The sequence below is a fragment of the Sparus aurata genome, chromosome 24 (assembly GCF_900880675.1).
Source record: "Sparus aurata chromosome 24, fSpaAur1.1, whole genome shotgun sequence".
Taxonomy (NCBI): Eukaryota; Metazoa; Chordata; class Actinopteri; order Spariformes; family Sparidae; genus Sparus; species Sparus aurata.
The window spans coordinates 6523087-6548702 of record NC_044210.1 but is presented as its reverse complement, the minus strand read 5'-3'; the positions used below and the strand labels follow the sequence as shown (position 1 = coordinate 6548702).

At 44.5% G+C, this 25616-nt stretch overlaps 1 protein-coding gene across 3 annotated transcripts in view; it reads right to left on the bottom strand.

The window, feature by feature from the left end:
• The window catches only part of LOC115576950 (rho GTPase-activating protein 6), a 90344-nt gene that overhangs the window by 24890 nt on the left and 39838 nt on the right, over nt 1-25616 (bottom strand). The gene's annotated exons all lie outside the window — the stretch shown is intronic.

Genomic DNA, 25616 nt, shown 5'->3' with positions numbered 1-25616 from the left:
CGAGGAGTAACTCTGAGTTCCAGATTAGATGTCTCAGACTGGAGATTCCGTCACAGTCATCTAATCAAGAGCTCATTTTCTCACTCTGAGGATAATGCTGGTCAGCTACAATAAATGCTCATTTGTTTGGCCGTGTCAGTGGAGTTAATGAGCTACAAAAGCACGCGGGTGACAATATTGCAACTGCCGTTGTTGTGAGGCCCGTCCAGGTTAATGAGATCACGCGTCGCTGGACCGCATCCATTCGCCGCTCAGATAGGACCGCTCATCTCGCAAAAAAATGTCACGCCCCAGCGCGCCGTGACGCCTGGACGCCTCTGGAACACACGACCGAAGCATTCATTGTCGGTGTGACGCCGCCGCTTAGTGAGACGCAGCACTGTTTGCACAGCCTGTATAGAGACAGATCTGCCACGCCGCTGCTGTCACGATCCCTTTAACTCCTAATGTTTGTCTCCAAAATATGCCTGGTTGCTAAGCCTTTCACACAACCGCCATCATCTGTTTTCCTCTTAGAACTATCGAACCCCCCTGGTCCCCCCCCACCGCACCGACACGGATGATGTTTGCTGGAATGGGCTGCGCAGATCTAATCAGATGATCCCCAGTTTAACAAATGATATTTTCTGCCAGTTCGCTTCACTTGATCCGATTTTGCGCCAGCAGGCATAAATCAGCACGGCGCAAACAGGACGGAGAGAAAAGGATTAGGACACATGTGGTAAAAGAATGCAAAGAGAGGTTTAAGTGCGCAGTTGCATCATTATATACATTACAAGGACATTTGAGAGTATTTACTGATTCAGTGTTTGTCTTCTTTGGAGATATGTCAATGATTACATCTGCATTTGACCATATTCTTAGTTTTTCATTAATGTTTCTACATCCAGTTACAGAGCTCATGCAACCGTCTTTAGAAATTGGTAGATTCAAAGTTAATTAAACTTTAGTCGAAAGTTATTTCACTTTTAACAAGCAATAACATGCTTTATAAAGCATTTATTAAGCAACAAACGGCTTCCAAATATCAGCCACAACTTCATCGTGGCTATACAAATAATGTTTTATGGAGAATTTGGTAGCGATGTCTTTGAGCGCCTTGTCTAAAATGCGGTACGAACATATTTTTAATGTGTAAGAATGCGCATACATATAACTTGTGCTGTTATAGTAATAAGCGTTCATTGATACTGAATGCATTATGAACATTAGAACAATTTGTTGTATGTTAGTGCCTGTTAAAAAGACAAATTATTGTGTTTTGTGTGCTGTTTTTGCTTTAACTTAATCTTTTTTTGTATTTACCGAAAGAAAAACATGACAACTTGTATTACAATTTTTTTTTTACTTATAACAAACTGTAATGTATTAAATCTGCCTATAACACAGGGATTTCATTACATAACTTAAAAGCACCCGATGGCCTCTTAAAGTAACTTGACATCATATTATAATGCAGTATAATAGTGATTATAATATGTTGTAAAATTGTGACGCTGTATTACAACAATAACAATTATCCTTAGAATTGAGTGTTCAGCACACATACATTTTTTGACACTTTACCTTGTAAGTCATTAAAAAATCATTGAACTGTGTTGTGATTATTGTTATAAATGTTCTGAATGATTGATTATAACTACGGGGTCACAATATTGAATCATAAGTATGTTTTTAATGCATAATGCATTATAGACATTGCTATAAAGTATTATGAGTATTCACAAAGTATTCTCATAACTGTGATTATACAGAGGTATGGGTGCTTTATGATGCATCATAAGAGTGTTTATAAAGTGTTACCAAGCATTTCATATTTGTTTGTTGTGTTTAATTCACTATAAATGTACAATTTATTAATGATGCATATTAAAAAAGTGTTACCTGAGTTATAGTTGTTAAAAAACACCAATAAAAGCTTAACAATTACAACTACATTATAGTCTGTTGTATGTGTTGAATGTAATGATCTGCTTCTAATCTGTATCGAAAATGTTATATAAAGCCTTGTTGTGAAGCTCCAGCTCAGCACGGGATCCATCACGTGTCTCTCCATGACAGATGTTACACCGGACAAATTGGTGACTTTGCTGGCACCAGTCATCCAGAGCTCTGCTGCATGTGCTTTTTTCTGTTCTATTTCTGACAAAGGAACAAATGGCACCAAAAAAATAAAAGCCACGGGGTCTAAAAAAAAAAATAAAAAAAAGAATATGTCAGTTTCCCTGGCAACGCAATACACAGAAAATCAAAAGGGCACAGGGAAGTGAAAGAAATATCGCTATGGTAACGCACCTGCAACACACACACACACCCAGGCAGTTCAGACACTTGTTGCTTTGGTGCACGGTGAGTAACATCTGTGTGTTGACATTGGTAATAACAATTAAACATGTGGATTTGCTGAAAATAAAATTCAATGCCACATGATGATTGTCCTCTCTGAATCATTACTGCGGTTGATGACTTATCGACAGCACTGTTCCGCGTTGCTGCAGACAATAAACAACCCAGCTACTCCTTTGCCACTCAATATTTCACATGCTGTGTGACTATTATTGACCTGGAGCGCCGTGGTATGGACGAGAGGGTTACAGCAAACCTCCTGCGTTATAGAATTATATGCATACTCACGATGCCTTCAAGTGCTTTTAGGTTTATCCGGGTTTACAACCCTGTACAACAGTAAACAGAAACAATTAAGAAAATCCTCTTTTCGTAGGAAAAAACTGTTCTAAAGCTTTTAATCCACTGGCCTGAGCAATGAACAGGGTGTAAATCCTCCAATGAGTTTTGACCTTAAGATCAGTGTCCACTATCCACTGATTAGAGGATTGAAATATCTAAAATTTTGTGCAGACATTCATGGTTTCCAGATGACGAATCCAAATTCCTTTGGTAACCTGCTCACTCGTCATTTAGTGCCACAAGTGAGTCAACGCTTTCATAAATCCACTGAAATATTCCAGCATCTACTTGATGGGTTGGCGTAAGATATTGTGCCGACGTTCATGGTTCCCAGAGGATGAATACCTAGTGACTTGACGTGATGGTATGCAGCTATGAGGCTGACGTTTGTGGTTCCGGGTGAAATGTCTCAACAACTAAGAGATAGATTGTCTTGAAATGTTGTACATACAGTCATGGTCCCCACACATTCAACTCTTAAACTTTAAATCTAGAACCATCACCAGCTCAAAGCTTTAAATTCTCTAATACGTTGGTTTATGACCCTATAACTGCAAGGCTAATAAGCTTCAGCCTCAGCCAATTTGCTAATGTTAGCATGCTAACACCTTAAACTATGATTGTGCACATTGGTAAACATTACACGTGCTGAACTTCAGCATGTTGATACTGTTATCATGAGCATGATAGCGCTTAGCTTAAAGCATTATCATGCAGAGATCTTTGCAGGGCTGCTAGTATGTACTACTAGGAAGACTCTCAGTCTTGTTTACAAAGAGGACTTGAATACATGTCAAATCATACAGTATTTAGCGTCGGAACCCATCAACAATTGTCTTGACCATCATTTAGCCTCCGGTGGATATGGCCAGCTGTTATTCAGATAAAAGATATCCGGGCCAAGACTTCCTCTCCCCGTCTGCAGGTCATCGTTTCAAGTCTGATTAGTGCGATTCCAGCGCAATAAATGCCAATAAAAAAGGTTTGTTAATGCGTTGAGAGATTGCAAGTTTGCTCCCCACGTGGACTGCACGACACCGAAGCCCACTCCAATGTGATTGTTTAAACCACTGACAGCAAGCTGGCTACAAACGGATACCGGAATGCTTCCAATGCCAAATATTTGTCCCTTGGGTTCAGACTGTGCGTTCATATTCAGATGACTGTTGACAGAGATAAAACAGCAGTGAAATTGTATCAATACGTTGACAGCAAGGTCGTCAATTAGATTTGCAGATGTCCCAGTGGAAAGAAAATACAGGTAGCAACTTAAAGGTTTATTTGTAAGAAAGTATATTTTGGGGTTTTTACTCCAAACTCTTCAAGTACTGACGCTTTGGGATGGTAGGTTGGGTCGGCTTCTATCTCAGAGCGTCAGCATTTGGCAAGTTGGGACGTTTAATTGTGTACTAATACTGCAGGAAGGTATCAGAGGCCCAGGAAAAGATCACCCGTGGCAAATAAAGACACAAAAGGAGCTTTCGAAAATTCCTCGCATTGTACTTTGGGCTTGTTTTTCTTTCTTTTCGTGTTGCAGCTGCCTTGAAATGACCCTTGAGCGGAGTTCCTGTGCCACAACACTGATCCAGAGGAATGCACAAGTATTTTTCAACACGTCTTTCTTTCCCCTCCTTTTTTTTTTTTTTTTTTTTTGTCTTTTTTACAGGTTGGCTCCACGCATGCATGTAATAGATTGCTTTCGCTGACCTGAAACCTCCTCACGGTTCACATCTGCTTGTAATTACTGACCACCTTTGCTCGTCAGCCAGTGCTGTGGGAGTGTGTGTGTGTGTGTGTGTGTGTATGTTTGTACATGTATCTGTCACACGCTAACGATTAATTGGCTTCCCCACCTGTTTTGGGTTGTCCCTGACACCGCCTGAGGGGGAAAAACTAACCACCAAATTATAGATCGCTGTTAGCCACACACAAGTTACATAACCCAGTGGGAAAGTAATTCAGTGGTATTAGGCTTATCGTTGGCTGTTAAATGTGAAGTTGTAGGCCTCCAGTATGGGCGGTCATGCAAACCGAGCGTTATGTGAAGAAAATAACCTGTTACGGCTGTAAAAGCAATTATCATTCCACCCGTTCCGATGCAGAGGAAAGGGCATGGTTAGCTGTAGATCAAGTGGATTAAGTCAAGAAGTAAAGGTCATATTGATAAAAAAAAAAAAATGTATGTAGACAAACCTTTCTTTTACATAATACATGTACAGAACTGGCAGAAAGGTGCAGAATAAAAACACTGTAAATCAATCATTTAACAAGGTTTGTCAGCCAATACTATGATGCTAATGATCAAGAGTCTCAATGGTTGCAAATTAAAAAAGAAAATAAAAATGACTGTATGCATAAATTACTGTAAGTCGCTTGGGGACAAAAGTGTCTGCTAAATGTAAACCTAAGTCTGTTGCTTCCAGGTCGTCAAATGTGAAGATTCGCTCCGTTTTTTTTCCTGTTTTCACATCAGTGTCCATTAAGAACATCTAAAGCTGTGACGTGAGGCTCCGTGAAAGAGTTTCTGACATTTGAAGCCAATTTTAAGGTGAACGTTGAGTCAAACTCGCTGCAGAATGTGCAAAGAGTTAGATTTCAGTTCAAAAATTCACATTTGGGTTCCATTTAGTGGATGAAAAACACAGATTTCGGATCAGTTGCGGCCGTCGAGCCAAATGCGGTCGGTGGGAAGGAGTATATGCATTCAGACGAACGTGCGCAGGTACAGACTGTTGTCAAACAGCATATACATTACGATTGCGTAAGCTGCATTTGTCTGGCCAAAAGAACAACGTGCTGTAATGAAATACAATTCCATTAAATCAGTAGGGGAAGAAAAAAACAAAAAAAAAAAACACAACCGCACTCACAAATTACTTACACAACTTTGAGCCAGCTTTTTGTCCTTTCCAGCAAGCATAATGGTGCAGGGGAGGACAATCTGTCCCACATTTTCCTCTAAGAATCACATTCTGACAACAAAAGCGCTGTTTACTTCAGCGCGCCGCCGTGATCGTTCATCTTGTTTTTCGAAGGCGGACTGAAATGCAAAAGCTTGGCCGAGCCGAACTGTCAAAACAACTTTTTTCGTGGCGACTTCCACACTTGATTTTGATTCACTGAGCAGCTCCGAAACATGCTCCGCGATGCACATTCTTCACGAGGTCTTACTGAACGTGTATGCGCTCTGTGGGAGTGTTTGACCGTGTTTTAAGCTTTCTTTTTCTTGCATATGCGACAATCACTGACTTTAGCTCAGGAATGCTCAATTACGACGTTCATTTCTGCGTGTTTTCAGGTGAAGCTGCTGAAGAACAACTCAAATGATCCTCTTTCTAAGTTTTTGGATCAGCTGTCGGGGGGGGGGGGGGGGACCATATACCAGCGAGGAAATCCACGTTTGGACAATTAGCACAAAGCATTCGTGTGGGGGTATCAGCTTTCACTGCGTGTTGTTTTTCCCTCTGCCTTTGCATTTAATGAGGCCCTCCTGGCTCGGTCGCAAGAGCAGAGCAACTTACTGAGTGTGTGTGCCCCAAATATTACTCCCAGTCATTGGCAGGCACATCTAAAGCCTCGGGCGGACTTCAAACATTTTAAAGACAGATTAATGCGAAGGGGGCCTGCGGCAATAATGAGGCCCGACCTTGAAGATTTGGGATCTTGCGTAATGGTTACGTAAGCTGCGAAAACAAAGGAAATCAGGTATTGTATCAACACCACAGTTGATAGTAGAAGGAGAAGTCGAGATAATGTGTGGGGTTGTGTGTGTGGATGGTGGATGGCAGTCCGGCCACATACCGCGTCCAAAAATCTGTCGGTGTATTTCTCTGTCAGCTGTCGCTGGCAGACCGGGTTTATGTCGGAGATGCTGAACTCCTGTTTGCAACAGTGGACTCAAATATGTTGCGTTCATGCTGGAGATCAAACTTGGGTCTAATCGTTTGCCTCTTCCTCACCACTGTCCGATATGCCGGTTCCTCGACTTTGTGATCGCTCGTCCATCGAGTCGAAGCCGGAGTGAGGGAGAGCACAGCTGTGTTGACCATGCGAGTGATTGCTCCTCGCCCCTACTTTGCCTTGCAAACCATTCATTTGCTTGCAAGGCGTGTTTGGGAAACCCTTCAAAATAGCTTTGGATAGTCCAGGAGCCGGACAACAACGAAATGGATAACTCCACTGTTTGATTCCTCTCTACATCCAGCGTTACCGCCCCTCTGCACTTTCTTCCACATCCAAGATTGTAATCTGAGTGAGGGGCTTTCCACTATTCACATTTTTGACCCTCGTTTTTTCACCATGTTTGAAAAAACACAGCAAAAGTGTGCTCCTGGATGGCCCCGGTGGTAGATAAAACGTGACGAAGTGACCCCTGGGGTGGGGGGAAAAAAGTGGTAAAGTACCCCTCAGATACAACTGGTGGCCCTTTTTATTTCTCCGCCCCTGCCCCTTAAACATCCTGAGTCCACCACTGCCATTCAGAGGTGCATTATGCAATTCTGGACAGAGGGAGGTTACTGCTAAATCTCACGCCTAACTCGTCAAACAGGTTACCAACTTTCGGGGCTGGCGAGCCTCCAGCTCAACGCCTCGGAATCTGATTTCATCGGAATGAGATCCAACAATCAGCTGTCTTTCTCCAGAAGCGATGACGCCCAAAAACGTCCCAAAGACTGAAAAAACAGGAACAAACAGACTTCTAGAGGGTCGTAGCTGATGACTGAGATGAATTCTTTCTCATTTTATTCATCTTTTGAGTCCAAACCTAGTTAGTAAAGAAAACCCTGGTTAGTATAGGTGTCAGCAGTCCACAAGTAATTATGAACTATTATGTGCCATTTTTTCATCGGCCAATATGTGGCCCTCTGGCATTGCATCTCGTTTCACACACACACACACACACACACACACACACACACACACACACCCAAGCCAAGCTCTATATATTATCCTCCTCTCTCTCTGACCATACTAGCCAACTGAGCTAATGAAGCTGGTTAATCATTACTAATCCTGTACGGAGAGGAGAGCTCTTATAGTGATTGGTGTCTGTGTGTGTGTGTGTGTGTGTGTGTGTGTGTGTGTGTGTGTGCGTGTGTGTGAGCGTGCAGATTGCAGGTCGGCGTGGTGGATCGTGAGTTTTCAACATAAATAAGTGGAAAGAAATGCGCCGCTCGTTCCACTCCAACTGAGACAAACCGATTGTGGCCTGGTGGCAGCGGTGGAGACGGCCTGAGCAATCGCCACTGACCAGCATGTGTGCGTGTGTGTGTGTGTGTGTGTGTGTGTGTTTATGTGAGTTCCTCCAGGCCTGCACGGTACAATGTGTGTGTGTTACGGAGTGATTTGAAGCTCAAATTAAGGTCGCAACTCAGCGGCAAGCCAAACCGCTGCCAAGCGGAGCTGAGCGGATGACAATCGCAGTCTTTCAGCGACCCAGAGGTGGGCACGGATTTAGTCAGACAGACACTCTGAGGCTGAAGGAATGGAAGGACGACCTGCCAGGAAAAAAGTGCCTCGCTCGGAGTGATGATCGCTATAAGATCGGTTTTCTTCGTCTTTTCATCGGCGGGTGTTTAATTCGGAGGCTGATCTCGCTTTAACAAATTGCAGAGGGATCTGTTATTCCACATTTCGGGCTTCTTGGCAGCAGCTCGAGACAATCAGGAAATAACAATCCCCAGAATGAAACTGCGGCTCATTACGCAGTGATGTAATGGCTGTGGCTCATGCATCAATTTCACTCATGCCATATCGAATTCCGAGACTGGATGGAAGAGACTCGCGCCGCCCCGCCCTGACGCAGCCGGCAAAAATACCATCCCTCGCATGGCCTCCCGGCTGTGCGTAATTACTCTCCTTAGGTGTGGTTGCTGCACATCAGGAACATTTAGCATTAAAAGACATTAAAACATTCATAAAAGCTCCCAGGGCTGTGATGGAAGCCTTTGATTTTACAAAGCTGGCCCCAAAGTACCAAAAGATCTCTGGTGCCAAAACTGAATGTTACTTAAACCTGTCACAATAAAAGTCTCCACTGACTCCCACAACTGTCCTTATTTTCATTATTGTTCCAGGACCAGATTTCACAAATTGAAATTCCTTCTCTTCTGACCAAAAGTTTGGAAACCTGAATAAATTCAGTTAGCTGCGATAGAACACAGGAAACAAAAACAGGAAATATTGACATTTGAGGAGCTGGAAAGTGAATTTGGGCCAATTCTTGCTTTAAAAAGGAGCTTGAAGGAGTCGTTTACTAAATCAAAAATAAATAAGTAATGGTCTCGTGCTCATTTTCAGGTCCATTATTTTATGTAAGATGTTTATTAACAGGCATTCATGTTACTATTAACCGCTTCATTTCCTCTATTTACTCCATGTCAGTGCCTATCTCTTTAAGGCCCTCCTCCTGTGTCTGCTCTGATTGGTCCGCTCTCGCAGGCCCGAGCAGGCATCGCCCACCGTTTTTTTTCCGCATCACCTCTGACAGGTATTCATAACGATCTGTGATCTTTAAGACTGAATAAGTTAGCATCTTTTTTCCTTTTCTGGACAAAACATTCAGTTCCAGCTGATTGGTAGATCAGTTTATCTCATTTTGCGGGCACATCTCTGATTGCGGCCGGTGGTTAGATTTGCTGCATCATTTCTTTTTCTCATCCAATTTTGCTGTATTCCCCGATGAATACCCCCAAAGATGTCTGATGTGAAAATAGCTGCATCTGCTCGCAGTGACTCAACAATTACGCAGCTGCAAAGTAGACTGACCTGGATACAGATAAGACTGTGGAATAGAACAGTCGGAGTCAGCACGCCTGCATTAACACAGGCGTTCAATACATATACAGTACGTGTGTGTGTGTGTGTGTGTGTGTCTGTGTGCTTTATCTGTCAATCAGTCAAAACGCTTGTGTAAGTAGCCCTGTGGGCATTACTTTCCCATCGAAGGTTTTTTTGCTGTCTGAGCACTCGACTATGTCGGCACCGTGAGAACGGGATCTTGTGCGCACACACACACACACACACACACATGCACATGCTTCACAGGAACAACTCCCAGGGAAATATTGTACCACTCCATCAATTCTGGAATGTTTAATAGATAGATCCCGAGATTAAAACTGGCATCTGTGCCAAAAAAGCTGTAACGCGTCAGGCCTCACATGCGAAGCCGGAATGCGACTCATGCGAGCCGGACGCGCCTTCTCTTATCCGCCACAAGTGTGAAGAGCAAAATCCAACATACCTAAAAGGCCTCCGATTGCTATCGTGGCTCCTTAATGTTCCTCGGTATATCAAACACCTTTTAAATGGCCCCAACTTCTTTGATTATCAAAGGTTTAAAGGTACAGTGTGTAAGAATTGGCCACCTGTTGAATTCACATTCCAAATAGGTGCGGCATATCACTGCTAACTGCTGCTAACTGTATTCTGCTTATCCGTCCATGACTATATCTACTGTTTGCTGTTAGCTCAGTTAGCCATGCAGCTAACCGGACTTCCGGGTGAGGAGAAAGCGTTTTTCCAGGCGTGGGGCTAGCTGGTTAGCATGCTAGTAGAAGTAGATCTTCAGTATACACAGTATCTCTACACGACATCACGTGGACGTCTTTGACATAATGTCAACTGTATTGTTTCTTTGCATTCTGTTGATAGTTTGAGTTCATTTTTGAGTATTTCGGACTAAAATTCTCACATGTTGCACCTTTAAAAAAGTAAGAAAAAGCACATGGGCACACACATAACAGAGACTCAGTCAACTTTGTACAGTTACTTCCTGTTGTCCAGACAGACACATGACAGTCGTGATGCTGGGAAAAAGACAGGAAGTGTTTCTTTTTTTCTTAGAGAAGAGCGACTTCACAAACACACAGCTAGCATTAGTGTTCCTGGTGTTCCTCGGAGAAGTCCCAAAGCTTGTAATAAATACGAGGATTTTTTTTTCCAATCAGTTCCTAATTCTAAGCAACTAGTGCCATTAATCTGTCACTTGTGTAACAGCTGCCATCCTCTGAAGACTTCCTGAGACCCTGAAGTCCTCAACATCTTTTCCCCGCACGTCACATCCCACAACAAACCCGATTTCATGCGATCATGTCAGTTGAAGGGGACGGTTTTGTAACCGTGGACTGCGCCTCCTCCTTGCTCAAGAAAGGTTTCCTCACAGAAAAAAAAACAGCCGAGGGAATAGGCTTTACGTGTGGGTTGCGTTCGCATCGTTTGAGGAAGTGGACTTCCAACTGTCGTTTTAAGATAAGCCCGACTCCTGAACCATCTCATCAGCACATTCTCACACTGGATGGATAGGAGTCTCATCCTCCTTCGCACATTTTCTACATTCATCCCAAACACCTTCCATTACAGCCGATCAGAGCGCAAAGTGTATTTACTTTAACACCTCTGTTTTTTACGTTTCCACTGATGCAAACGTGTCCGAGATTCTGATCCTATTAGGGGGATAGTTTGTTTTCCGCACAAATGGCTAGAACATGAGCCAAGAAAAGGTACGGCACATTCTCCTGTTCCCCCCCCCCTCTCTGTGCTTCTTCCACCGTATCCATTTAACACAGTGGGATCAGAGTAAAGTCTCCATAAGACTCTTTATTTTCCACGTGGGTGCCGGATCCCCCCCCCCCCAAACCCCCCTCCCAGTTAATCCTGCGAGGTAGTTAAAGAGCAGGGGGATTATAACTTGCCGAATCCGGACACGATGCTGAAGGCGAAGATGACAGAGTTTAAGGCAGAGCTGTGGTCACTTTGCGAGACACATGGCAGCGTTTTTTTACGCGTGCAACTTGAATGCAACGTGTGCACGGGAGCGTATGTGGAGGGGATTGCAAACGTGTGCTACGCTCCATGAAAAAGTATGTGCAGAGAAAAACATGCAAATGCGCCAATCGTGTCCCTGTAGTTGTATTATATATATATATATATGCATATGTATATGTACATATATATATCAAACCAAAAATATGTTGTTTGTGTTTTGACCACATCCTCACATGTGACACCTCACTCACAACAGCCACCGTGAAACATGTAATAATAGTTCTGTCTTGTGTCTTTGACAACGATGCCTTCACTGTCTCTCTCTCTTGTTGCTGTTATTCAGTCCGCGTCCCTGTGTTTTGCACATGACAATGTGATCAATGTGTTCCACTTTCTGTTTTGACTCCAAACAACATAAAGGGGCCCCTTTTTTCACGCCCCTAGGGCTCCGTCCTGCAGGAGGAGACGGAGTCCGGACTGACTCGGCAGCTTCCGATGGAGATTGAGAGTCTTCCATGACTGGACTGGAATGTATGACCGGGCTGAGACGCTGCAGATCTCAGGCCCTGAGGCTCTACTGATGGCTGGACTCGCTTTTTCTTCATGCTTGATACTCCACATCATGGCCATTACATCTGGCTATAGACTTTTGTCATGTGCATATATATATATATATATATATATATATATATATATATATATATATATATATATATATATATATATATATTTGTAGATATATATATATCTACCTATATCTTACACCTGTCCTTGTTTCTGTTCCTCCATGTTTCTATTCAATCTCCACTGTAAAGTTATAATCAGATAAAATGTCTGAGATTATGCTTGTTGTGCTGCAAAGTTTACGCTTTATGCTACGCTTAAAGCAGAACAATTGAGCACTGGTTAATGTTTTCCTGCGGACACTGTGGCGCATCGATCACAGCGTGTAATGTGTGTGGATATGTGTTGCACACAGAGCGGGACATCATTGGCCACAGGAAACGTCTATCAAAGCAAATAGAATTCAATGAAAGCTAAACTTTTAATATTGACAATATTGATGATGTTATAGTAGAAACTTTGGGCAGGGTCCGCCACACTATGAAATTGTGTTGTCTTGCTTTATGGTCATTTTGTTTATTCACTCTACTCAGTCATGAAAACAAAGACAGTTTGTTTATGTAGTTTGTTTAGAGATACAAAAGAAGCCAATGAGGATCTTTCCTTTGTGATTAACATTTCCTCCCCAAATCTACATAGTGCACCTTTAAATGATCAGTCATTTCTGAACCCGCCTTTTTTTTTTCAATTTCTATCACGTAAAAAAAAAGGAAATCATGCTAAAGTTTGAAGAACACAACAAGAAAAACACTTTGTAGAGCAAGCCTTTCATTTATTTTCCTTATATATTTAAAGGGACCTTGTGTAATTTGCACCTTCAATCTTAAGAATTTTGCAAAGATTTTGCTCGCTATTTTCCACCTTGTTCGGTACATTTTTTTAAGAGCACTGGCACATGAAGGAATCTGGGGATATTTCAATGAAAAGGGGTGAAAACTAAATAAACAACCAGCTTTAAAATACAACTGCACCGCCATAAACCGACTATGTTCAGTCTAATTCAATCTATAACAGTGTGATGGAAACCGGTCAAAAACAACAAAACCACTGCGCACGAGAGAAAACTCTTCAGAAGTAATTAAATTACTGTTTCAAACCGTCAGCCTCGTTTCAGTCCAGGAAGTTTTAGCCAAGTGTAACTTCCTGGACGCCACACCCGCCACTGCCCAGCGATGCTTTGTTCTCCCTGGACAGTGGATGTGACACTGCATGTGTGTGTTGGTGCGTGCATGGATGCGTGCATGCGTAGCACAGGTCAGAGGCGGGTCAGCCGCTCTATTATTGATTTCCTAGTGGAAAGAGGGTGAACCCAGCGCTCCGGTGCTGCCGTCCTGCCAAACACACTAACCAACCTTCAACTGACCGAAACGTGTGTGTGTGTGTGTGTGTGTGTGTGTGTGTGAACAAGTGCCAGCGCTGGATGCTGCATGCTGAAGTGTTAACAATAACGACTAGATGTAGAACACTTTAAACGCAGGCTGATAGGTGCTAATGGGGTGTTTAATTAGCATGGTCAACTACTTATCGCCATTCCGCTGGCACTGCTCCGCGAGAGCAATCAGAAGCCAAACAGAGACTGTTTCTCGCTGTGAGCTGTAGGTTGGATTACCGGTGAGGGCTGGAAACTAAACCAAACACAGTGCCGCGCCACAAGGTTTAAAAAAAAACAGTCCAGCGCTGAAAAACGATGACGCCGAAAATGATCCAAAATGTCTTTCAAGGTCGTTTGGCGACGCTTTGAGTGACAGCCGAAAATCGAGAATGTGAGAATGTTTCAGGGACCGTATGAAAAACATGTGCGGGGTTTCAAGCTAAACTCACCCCAGTGTTATTAACATTTGTCTGAATCTCTCATCTTAGAAAAACTGCAACACCTTCTAAACCCATATCTCACCTTTGCTGCCATTTTAAGCTAATACATTTAGCAGAACAATCACGTTAGCACATTGGGAGTTTAATTAGCAATTACGATTTTTTCTTCTTGTTTTTTTCCAACTTTCAAATTCTGTTTTCCAGCTGCTCTCTCTGGAGAACCAAGAGTGAATAAATAAACAGTTGTTAGCATTGCTACTGAAGAAGCTAGCTTAGACTTAGCATGCATTAGCTCGCAGGGTTTGTGGCTGCTGCTTCACCCACCGGCGCAACTGGTTGGGTTGTGCTGAACACGCATTATGTAACAGGTCGAACGTTACGCGAAGCATTTAAATATAGTTGTGTTATAACGCAAAATTAAGTGAAGGCGACCACCATCTAGAGGCAGACATGTAAGGCAGCGGCCTCTAGTGGCTGGAGTAATTATTACAGCTGCAAAGGAGGACGTTGGGAGAAGACGTCCATATAAGGAAGTCGCTGGTAAACTGCTAAACAAAGGGTCACATGGAAACAGTGAGATATGCTGTTTTCTTTTCAGGTACTGCACTTACATGAATTTAAAAAAAGAAAAAAAAAAACCTGGCACAGAGAAAAGTAAAATTTACACAAGCCACCTTTCCAGGGACTGTCAGTGTTTTCACTCAGGGGCTGTACTTTGAACAACGCTGCTCGTTGATGCCAACTATCAGTCAGCGCTGTGTTTATGAGTTACCGCGGAGCGCGAAGCTATTTACAAAGCACACAGGCGATTTCCCCTCTCCCTTTCCACCTGTTTCACATAATAAATAAACAGATAGAGCCTGGCGTGATCGCAAAAAAACTAAAAACACATTTTCAAAATAAAAAAAAGGACGCCTTGTGAGAATGTTGACACGGGTGGGGGGGGGGGGGGGGGGAACACTTACGAAAGAAGATATTCAGTTTCCCGGAATTTTTTTCACGCCGCAGAGTTTCGTCACCTGGTGTAACCCTGACCTTCACGAGAGATTGCGGGGAGATTAGGAAGAAATTGAAAACCTGTCTTTATCTTTACGAGCCTGTTTGCTCGGTTCTTTCTTGACCACAGGCACGAGATGTTGGTTTGTCGAGAGTATCACCCACAATACCTTCGGGGAGACGCTGGATGAACACACAATGGCTGTATTTCAGGGCTTACGTTCAAGGACAATTGCATTACCTGTGTACCGGTGCCTCTCGTGAATAAAATATGTAAAATAACGCATCATATTAAGTCTGTGAACTGTGAACACAAACACTGCTTGGTCCACTCATCCATCAGTCGACATGTGTAAGCACACACACACACACACACGCAGAGCCACTTCCTGTTTACACACGCTCATCATTTCACTATACACAAGTGTCTTGCAGCGCACGTGGTGATAATGCACCCCGGAGGACTTTCCCATCATTAGAGCTTTTGCATTCAGCCTTCATCATTTTCCGCTCATTTCTGCTCTTTTCCCTTCATGTTCAGAAGCGAAACGCAATGCCGGCGTCTTATTTTTGGGCGATTTTGATAGAAAAAGCGTACTTTTTGCGGAAAAAAAGTTGCTCTCTGCAACTTCACGGAATGAATAACCGACCGAAGTGCCGATAAATCTGCGTTTGCGTCCACGCCGAGCACACGTACACTGATGTAAATGATAAAAATAGCCACTTATTTCCTCTGCCAACAGCGCTGGTTTCATGAAATTCAATTACGCGCCGAGAGAGAAAGTAGACAGCGCGCAAGGGAGTGGAGGAATATTAATAGACTCTAATAGACTGGAAGGTAAACAGTGTGTGTGTGTGTGTGTGTGTGTGTGTGCGCCAAGTTGAAATGTGTGTGTGTGTGTGTGACACGTTGATCCTCACATTCCAGCGGCAGGCTTGAGAGCAGCTAATCCAGTCTTATTTCGAAGCCCCCCCCCCCCCCCCCCCCCGAACTCCGGGGGTCACACTCCTGCACACATGCTCACAAGTTAGGGGTTAAACGCATGGGCGCACGCTTTAAAAACGTCCTGTGTGCAAACATGTGCGTGCCAGGCGCGTCAACGCACCCCCGTACGCCGCGCATCTGCAGAGTGTGTCACGGAAATCTGTTATTCCTGGCACCGGCTGCGTTATTCCCTCTCCTCCGTCGGAACATTTCCTTCGTCGCTGCCTCTCGAGATGTCACCAGACTGGAAATTTGACTTCCAGCTTCGTGGCCTGCCGTCATCCGTCTCTATCTGTCCGGCCCTCGATTCCTATCTCGTCCACCTGTCTCCACGCGTCCCAACGCCTCTCTCGGAAGGCGCTCGCTAATGATGATCAGAGCGAGCGCCTCCAGGCCCCGGTCACGTACGCACGATCGCTGGGGCGACTTTATCCGCTGATCTCTGACAGGCCGGCCATTACTGACGTGACGGCGACAGAGAATGATGAGGTTTATTTAAAGCCGCCCATGCTGCCGTTCGCCTCGTGGCCTTCGTCTCCGCTCGTAGTAGCTCGTGAGATCGCCGCGTGCGCAGCTTTGCGCATTGTCACGTCGAGAGAGGCCGAACATCATTCATTCCAAACGTAGTGCCGACGCGCTGCCATCAGATCAGATGCCAAAACAATACAGCACAACCAGGAAGTTGTACACTGTTGTAAACACTTGGCTTCAGCTTGACAGAGGAGACAATTTTCACTTATTTTCCTCAAAGAAAGTTTCTTGTGATTGTGTTCCGTCCAAAAAATGATGATCACCAGGAGGACACTGTGGCCATGACTCATACTAATACTTGACATTCACCACTGCTGGGCCCTCTCTTTGTTCATGGGAACCAAAACCACCCACACCTCGCTACACATTTTGGTCACAATGGCACAATCCTCGCTGTTTTGGCAGTTTCGTCCACAAGAGCTCTGCCACGCTCCCACAGCAGCGTGGGCTGAATCGACAATAACACTTCGCCAAAATTGCAGGATAAGACGTGCATTAAGAGTTGCCGTCACACAATATCGTCAGGTAAGGGTGTTTTCGTGCCTCTGAGGTTGATTGCGCCTCTTTCCAAAGGACAAGCAATGTTTTGTTTTTCTTCAATGGAGGAGAAAGCGTTGCGAGATACGCTCAACTTTCAGATTCCTTGCCAAGGGTAAGACGAACCCCCCCCGGTCTACCTGCTGTAAAATTACAGAGTATCTATAGAAGCATGTTCAACAACCGATTGTGCGGTTCAAAAACGCAATATTGAACTTGTTTAACACTTTGTCGCTCTTCGGCCAGTCGGTGCATCCGATGCTGACAAATGGAGACATGGGGAGTGAAGACAGCAGAGATTAAAACTAAAAAGTTGTAAAGGTGGAGTTGGAACAGAGGGTAGTGGAAATGATAAAAAAAAAAAAAAAAAATAGGGGAGAAACAGTTTTACGGTGATGGATTACACACACTGCCGTACTGGAAGACCTTCATGGAAACGGCTGCTCCTTCAATACAAAGAAAAAAAAACAAATGAAAGCACCTGCAGATGCTCGATATTGTATTTTATATCTGATATGCAGTTTTTTCCTAACTCATTTTGGCTCAACTGCACGTGCTGACTTTGCAAAAAAATAAACCGACTTAGCCATAATAAAAGCGTCATCTTCTCGGCCTGTCACATCTGCAGAAATCTTCATTTCAGAACAATGCTGGCGCTCATTTTAAAAGCCTTTATCGCCTGATATCGAAGACGTGCCGACGTCTTCCTGCATCCCCTAAATAAAAAGCGGCGCTGAGTTACTGGAGCCGGTAGACCGGCAGTCGACTCAGATGTGATCCCAGGACTTTCGCTCTTATCAGCAGACGTGCTCCTGAACTGGATCTCCATTGCAAGAATAACAATTCCGTCATCCTACTGTGCTGTCCGTCTCATTAATGATTCTTCACGATTTGATACGCAGGCATCCACCCAGAGCTCTTACGGTTTTGTGGCACGGACTCATACGTGAGCGCACAAGAACACATGCACCTTGTTAGAGGCGAGCGCTCGCAGACACACTTCCCCCCCTGTGCTCCCTGACCTTCGGAGAAACACCGACGCAGTGAGACAGATGACACGATCTCTGATGCGAACCCGGTGCTTTCTGACCCGTCGACCTTCGGCGAAAGCTTTCCTGGAAATTTCTAACCTCGGGTAAAGAGTGAGGGTAATTGTTTTCACCCCAGCTTTTGAAATCTGTGAGCAGCACTCTTAAGAACGCTGTGAGATGCAAATACAAAAAAAATAAAAAATAATAAATGCTCAAGGCCGCAGAGTGTGTACGAGATTCAACAGCTTCGGCTGGTTTTTGGCACGGCCGTGTTTTTAAGGTCGACAAAGGGAGCAGCGGCTGTCTGAGGTGTTGAAAACACGAGCAGAGATGTCTCGGCCGGACAGCACGACCCGTTCTCATTATTTAGCATCCAGCTCTGCTGCTTGTGTGCATGACTCATGCGGTATGTGCGCACTCGTGCGTGGCTGAGTGCAAACATCAGCGTGCGAAGGTTACCCGGGATGGTAAACTCGATAAGTCCCGTCTGGCATCCAGTTCATTACACCATTCTGCGGCGCTTGCAAATCAGGGAGAACCTGCTGTAATGGTGCTTTTAAGATTCCCAAACCGTGATGTAATACCTCGGCACTTCACGCAGCAACACAGTGATTGACACCATGCCCTCATGGCTTTCGTACGAACGGGCCAAGAAACACGTCTAACCTTTTCCTGAACCGACCTACCCACTCTCTTAACTTTCCCCTCAAGAAAAGAAACACCTCCAGATGAGGTAATGATGAAACCAGGGCAAGGCTGTAAATCAAACTCCTTTTAAAACATCTAGAGTGCACATTTTTTTGCTCAGGCCCCTCAGAAAGGGCTCCTAGTAGCGCGTCTACCCCTGCGAAACGGCAGATCAGATCTCGCCAGAACTTTCTCTTCTGCGCTTCCTCCGCTGTGTTTTTTCCCCCCTCAGCCTTTCGACCATCTCCATAAAAAGACAAGTCTTGGGGAGGGCGGACTTCTCCTTTCGCTGTTGATAATAAAACAAGTGCCTTTCCCTGACAGGGTCTAGAAAAGAATAACGAGGGACGGACGGTGTTGTCATGACGAGCCAGAAGTGACGGCTGTGGAACGGCAAGAGGCGGTTTTCTCCCTTTTTTTTCCTGCAGGGCTGGAACTGCGCAAATCATGCAACAGCCAGAGCATGGATCCCTTCAAGTGTGAGGTTAATGGATGCAGAGGAATGTCATAACACATGACATACATGAGGAGAGGTCATCGAGCCCTGAGCGGGAGGGGTCATGAGACAGCGGGAGAAACAAAACGTTTCTCCCCCCCCCCCCCGAAACTGGACTGAAAGGCTCGGGTGATGAAACCAGAACAATTTTGAAATAATTCAGCATCCGTGCGCGTTACTAGCAGCCGCACTCCTGCGAACAAAATGTCCACTCCTGCGTAGCTCTCCCTCTGGGTCAGAGTGTGCTTAGGAAAACTTGTGATCAATGTAAATAAACTGCTGATGACTAAGGGGCCGCATGGATGGTTGATGCCATCCACCCTCCCACGCGCCCGCACACACACACACACACACACACACACAGACACACAAAGGCATGAGCACAGCTGTTCATTTCAGTCACTCAAGCACCAACAATGGGCATTCTCTTTTGGAGAACGCTTAAAATCAATAAAGATTGAGGCACAATCCCAATGCATCCATTGCTCTAAACCCTCTGTTTTTGCGTTCACACCCAGGGGGAGGGGTTGTCCTACTCCTTTCTCGGATAGATGCTTAGGGTGATGTGTTAGGGCCGAGAAATTGTGTCGTTTCAATGGCACGCATTCAACTGTGTTGCACAAAAGTGGGAGTTACCACCTCGCAATTGTATGCCTCCGTGCACCATTCAAGATGCTGTTCCTCGGCCACGGCCTCCAAATTGCTGATCAGCTGATCCTCCAGTCTAAGTGGACATTTGAAAGGGGCACCATGAAGTCGCGGTGAATTTGACCTGCTTCTAGTTTGCTGGTGTCTCCGTAGCTAACTGGCTAGAAAGCTAACGTTATTATTGTCATTGTCGAATCCCCCCACCCGTCTTTGATGGCATGTGACACCCATTCATTTTCAATTTGATGACTTGATAGTTATTTAAGTTTTTGGACTTTACGTCCATCTGATACACGGTAAATGGCATTGCGCTAAAACCACGATCACCAAACTGACTAACTGATGAAGTATAGGGTGTTAAAGAGTTGTCCTATTTCATTATGGGGGACTACACCCTAATCCTAAGCCCTGTAACTCTGCTGAGGGGCAAGGGCGAACTTGAAAATGAAGGGTGGGGGTATAAATAAAAAGTGTTACATATATGCATCCGATTATTCTGTAAAACCTGCAAAACACATGTTTCAGTTTGTCCCACGAGTGAAGCCTTCATGGCTTTTTATGCCGGAGCTGTTTGTGCTGGGAGTGGCACGGGAGCAGAGCAAACACACTCACCGCAACAGAACAAGGTCACCGATCGGCAGGTGAGGAGGCGACGGCGTGTTACAAAATGTTTGCTCTCAGCGCTACAGAGTTGGAGGAGGAGGTAAAAGAGGTCCCTCGAAGTTGCGAACAAACAGCGGAGAGCAGCGAAGTCAAATGTCAAGAGCCGCGGCAGAGGGGAGGACAATCGGAGACAAAAGTGGGGGAATTTGGTGCTTGTCGCAACAGGTAGCCGCATTCTGACAAGGGTCCCTGGAAGACAGAGCATTTTCTGTTCGGTCAGTGAAGAGAGACTCAAGCAGTCGGAGAAGAAACAAACGATAGTGGAGGGCAATCAATCATTTCATCAATACTCCCTTTGTGTTGCTCTCTGTCTGCTTTTCTGCTCCTCGGTGTCAGCTCATCTATCAATCCAGTGAAGCCTGAGCTGATTGAAAAGTCAATTGCAAAATCATTATCAATCTCTTATCGCACTCCGAGCTGATCTGCAGAGGGATGAAGCGCTGGCTTCTCAAATAAACCCTGTGTTTGACCGATAACCCACTTTAAAATGTGCACGTCGCGCCACTCTCTACACACAAAAAAAAACAAGACAAAGACGATCCTTATGTTGAGTACTGGCCTCTGCGCCGGCTGGCTCGTCACCAGGATTAGCTCACTCGCATCGAACCCGTGTGTTCTGAAACGGCCTTGTTCATTCATGTCTCTGTTGTCATTACGTGACATATTACTTCATGCCGCACACGACCTACGGCTCAACTCCGGTCGAGAACACTAATCAGTCAGTGCAAAACAGTGATGCAATGGTTAGACAGTTGTTCTTACGAATGCAGGTCAGGAGAGACAATAATTTTCAGTGTAGGCCCTCCAGAATGAACACGGCACATAAGGACAGATCACACATGGAATATTTAGTCGGACAGGACAAATCCTTACAGGAGCAGCTTATATAATCCACCTTGTGTAAGGTGTCAAATGTGATTAGTGTCTTTTTGTATCAGATGACAATCTCCCTGTGTAGCGGACGTACGTTTCCGGCCAGAATCGATGGAGGATTCATAATTTATTTGCAATGTTTGTTAAGCCGCTGAATAAACAAGTTAACAAGCTCGTCTGCGAAAGCTAAATACATTCACTGTGCTGAACAAACAGCTGGGAATTAGGAGGCCGATTCAAACTGTTAGGCTCACGTCGGTTCAAAGATTCATAGCTCATGTGACACGCCAACATTGCTCCGTGTGGCGTCGCTGGTTGAGCAACTGTACAATATGTTGCCATCAAATTGTTCTCAGAAAGTCCTGGTCTCCAGAGGATGAATCTGAATGACTTTTGCCAGCTTGGAGTTGACTGTTATGGGTTTTTTTGTGTGTTTATACAACACATCTGGTGTGGATTGGCACAAAATCTTCAGTAGACATTCATGGTTCCCAGATGATGTATCATGAGGACTTGGTGATCGCAAAGCATGACCATGAGGTTGCACCATCATCAGGTCAAAGTTATCATTTGTACGGTTCGTTGTTTTATAGCCAAACATCTGCAAAACAATGATATTCCCATTAGCGTTAGCTTGACTTTGTGTTTAGTGCTAATTAACCAATGGTAGCATGCTAACACATCAAAAAACATTGGTGGACATGGTGCATATTATTCCCAAAAAAATCTGCAATTTAGCATTGTCATTGTGAACAGGCTAGCATGCTGCAGTTAGCATGTAGTTTCAAGCACCACTCTATGACACACCAGAAAACAAATGGCCAACTGCCTGTTTATAGTCCTGTGACACCAGGGCCCCAATCTTGACTGTGTTTCCTAGAATACTAAGTTCAGTCTGCTGCATCACCACACTGTGATAAACACTAAGATATCTCATTGTTATAAAACCAGTCAATAAGTATATGTGCATGCTCTTGTACCCTGTTCCAACCATCCACAGAAAACCTCAGTGTAGTCTCAGACTGACATCTGTTCAGCCACAAGTTTGGCATTTCTGTGTCCGCAGATGCTCGTCCCTTTACAAACAACTGCACGGGTAGGATTGCGAGTCAGCACCGGTGATTGGTGGACATGTTGTAGATGAAAAGGAATAGCCCGCCTGTGTTCGAAAGCCAACAAGCATCAATTTGCCTCGTATTTTGTTTTCTTTTGCCCTGATAAACCATTTTACAAGGAATGATTTGTTCTTCCTGACGTTTATATCATCTCGCCCGCGTGTCATCCTCGTAATCCACCGCGGAGACCTGCAGACTGCAATACTTGAAAACAGATGACTTGAAAGACAGCAGCTGAGTGATGACTCCATACTGTTACATGTTATCGCCGATGGTGTTCCATTGGTACAATGCCTTGACGCCATGGGCAGAGCACATCACGCGTCACTGCAATTGGAACGAGTGTGAGGCTGGGAAGGAGAGGGGATTAAACGTTTACGCACTGGCGGCCGCAAGGTGCTGTTACACAACAACCCCACTTGCGCTCTGTACTCCCTCTCCATCTTTTCCATCCCTGTGTGTCTCCAGCCTGGTAACCTAGAATCTGAAATATGTATCTGCCCTGGCAGGAATGACGAAAGCCTGCGTTTGTTTACCATCTGCGGGACGGAGGGCGGCCTGAGGAGGCGTAATCACCCCATTAACACAAATGCATTTCGCTTTGGAACAGCTTCTTTGTCATATTTTAACTGCATTCTTGCATCAAGTTCAACTAAGTGTTGAGGATTTATGAGACAGCCGCGAGCAGCCCGGCTGCAAGTCCACTAGTGTTTGATTATGATGCACGGTCAGGACATAACTCTTGTGCCTTTACCTGCTGCTTTTTGCAATAAAGATGTGGTTTAAAGTTTCCTGAGGAAAGATTTCTTATATTTACAATTAATAGATGCTGTCCGAAAGAATTTCTTACCATATAAAGCCTCCACATAGACGATTACCCATCCGTGACTTTTGTTGAGACACATTTTCCAATGCAAACTATAGTTTCTTTTACGGCTTGGCACCGTCACAGTATGCACTCGAGACGCGATTACTAGATTTTTACTGCTTGCTCATGAAATGTGGAGTATCAACAGAAACTTTGCAGACGTGCACGTATGCCTCCAGCACACCCACATACTCTAGTGCGGCCTGAGGCTCAGGGACGGCTGGGAAAATAAGAAACAATCTGATAAATCAAAGAGGTGTGACACTGTCTCTAGGCCAAAGAGGAAAATGTGTTTGAAACTGAGAAAAAGGCACGATGTCTTATCAGATACCAAATCAGGCAACAGGGACAACACAAGTGGCACTGAATCCTCAACTACCCTTCCTAAGTATGTAAGATTTCTGCATTGAAATAACTAAAAACTAAAGGATCAGTTGACACGTCAGACAGAGAGGAGGTAAGCCGGCGAAACATGAACAAAACTGTAGAACATCACCTCGTCGTCCATGAGCATGTCTACCTCAGATCAGTCATATCAGATTGATTTTCATCAGCAGTGGCGGTTGCTTATCAGTGAAGACAACAGCTCACATGATCCCGTGCTACTACGATGTCATCAGACTGTGTCTTTTGTTTTCATTGTTTTGACCGACAGGCCGAGATTTTCGATTGCGGGCTTAATCTTTTTTATCCAAACAAGCACTTTGAGCTGTCTGATTTCCTACCGCAGTCACCAGAATGCAGCCTAGCCATAACGCTCACCTGGGTAATTGAAATTGAAACCTGAAAGTTTTGCTGATTAATCGATCAAAGCAAAGGAATCAGCAACTGCATGGATAACTGGTTGACTGGGTAAGTGATTCTTCAAGCAGAAATAGCCAAAATGCACTGGTGTTAGCTCCAGGGATTCATCCAGGAGACCAATGTTTGTGTCCGGTGTGAAACCAGAAGTCAAAGGTGAGTTCTTTTGACTTAATAACACAGTGAAGTAACGTCACATACATAAGGTGATGCATGTTCCCCCATAACCTAACCAAGTGTCTTTCCAGCCTAAACCTAACAAGTAGTTTTCTTGTGTTAGCCTAACCAAGTAGTCTTTTAGCCTAAACCTAACCTAGCAGATTTCTAGCCTACCCCTAACCAAGTAGAGTTCGAGCTTAAATCTGGCTAAGAAGTTTTCTAGCCTAAACCTTACAAAGTAGTTTTCTTGTCACTGGTAAACAGTTAAAAAAACATCCATCACAGTTTCCCATTGGCATCTTCAGATTTCTTGAATTTACTATAAAAGAGTACAACAAGCCATTACTCAACTGAAGTAGGGTTGTTTTAATCGTAGCACTATAAGTAAAAGAAAGAAATCAACTTTAAAAGCTTCAATCAATTATCAGAAAGTTTCTCATTCATTTCCTCTCGATTGACTAATTCACTTTTCCACTCCACTAAACCACATCAGCTCCACATTCAAAGGGCAACTGAGAGATTGCTCAAAGAGAAAGCTTTAATTGCGATATTGCAAGGCAAAGCAGCCCGCATGGCTTTCCTCGCTTCCCCCAGCTCTTCTTTGGGTATCTTGGGGGTATTCCCAAACCATGCAGGACATTTAATCCCTCTATTGTTTTTCTTGGTTAGCCCCAGGTATCCTCCCTCAACTGGAATACCTCCACATGGCGGCATCCAGCGCGGAACCGCAACCCACCGGATTCCGCTACCTCGGCTGACTCTGCTCATTCTGTCCGTCTGAGCTCTTCATCCTGACCCCGGGGGTGAGCCCAGGCGTTCAGCGAAGGATTTCGGATGCCTGTACTCGCAATCTCTTTCTTTGGGACACCACCCAAAAAAAAAATGTCAGTAACGTGGGGGAGCATGAATCTGCTGCATCTTTCGGCACGATTGTCTTCAGACATATTGTGGTTTTCAGCATGGTGTCGGAAAGGTGCCCTATCGGTTTTGGGCTTGAGTCCAATCAGATCACCCTTTTCGAAAGGCTGTAAGTATTATCAAGATTTAATCTGAACAAACAAATAGGCGCCCAGATGCATCGAGTTTCATTCCTCTGCCGATATGACAGGCAACGTCGTCGGCGAGTGACGCATAAAGAACAATTTGGCCGGAGCGCTGACGCCTCATCAGCCTGTGTTGGATGAATTTTAAAGAGCATCGCTGTGGGCCATGTGGCGACGGCTTTCACACCACACAGCCACGCTCCCAATAGCACAAACCCAGACCACAGCGCTCCGCCAGCCCAGCCAAAGAAAATTCCTTTGTTTTCCAATCAATTGCTCGTAGCTTTTAC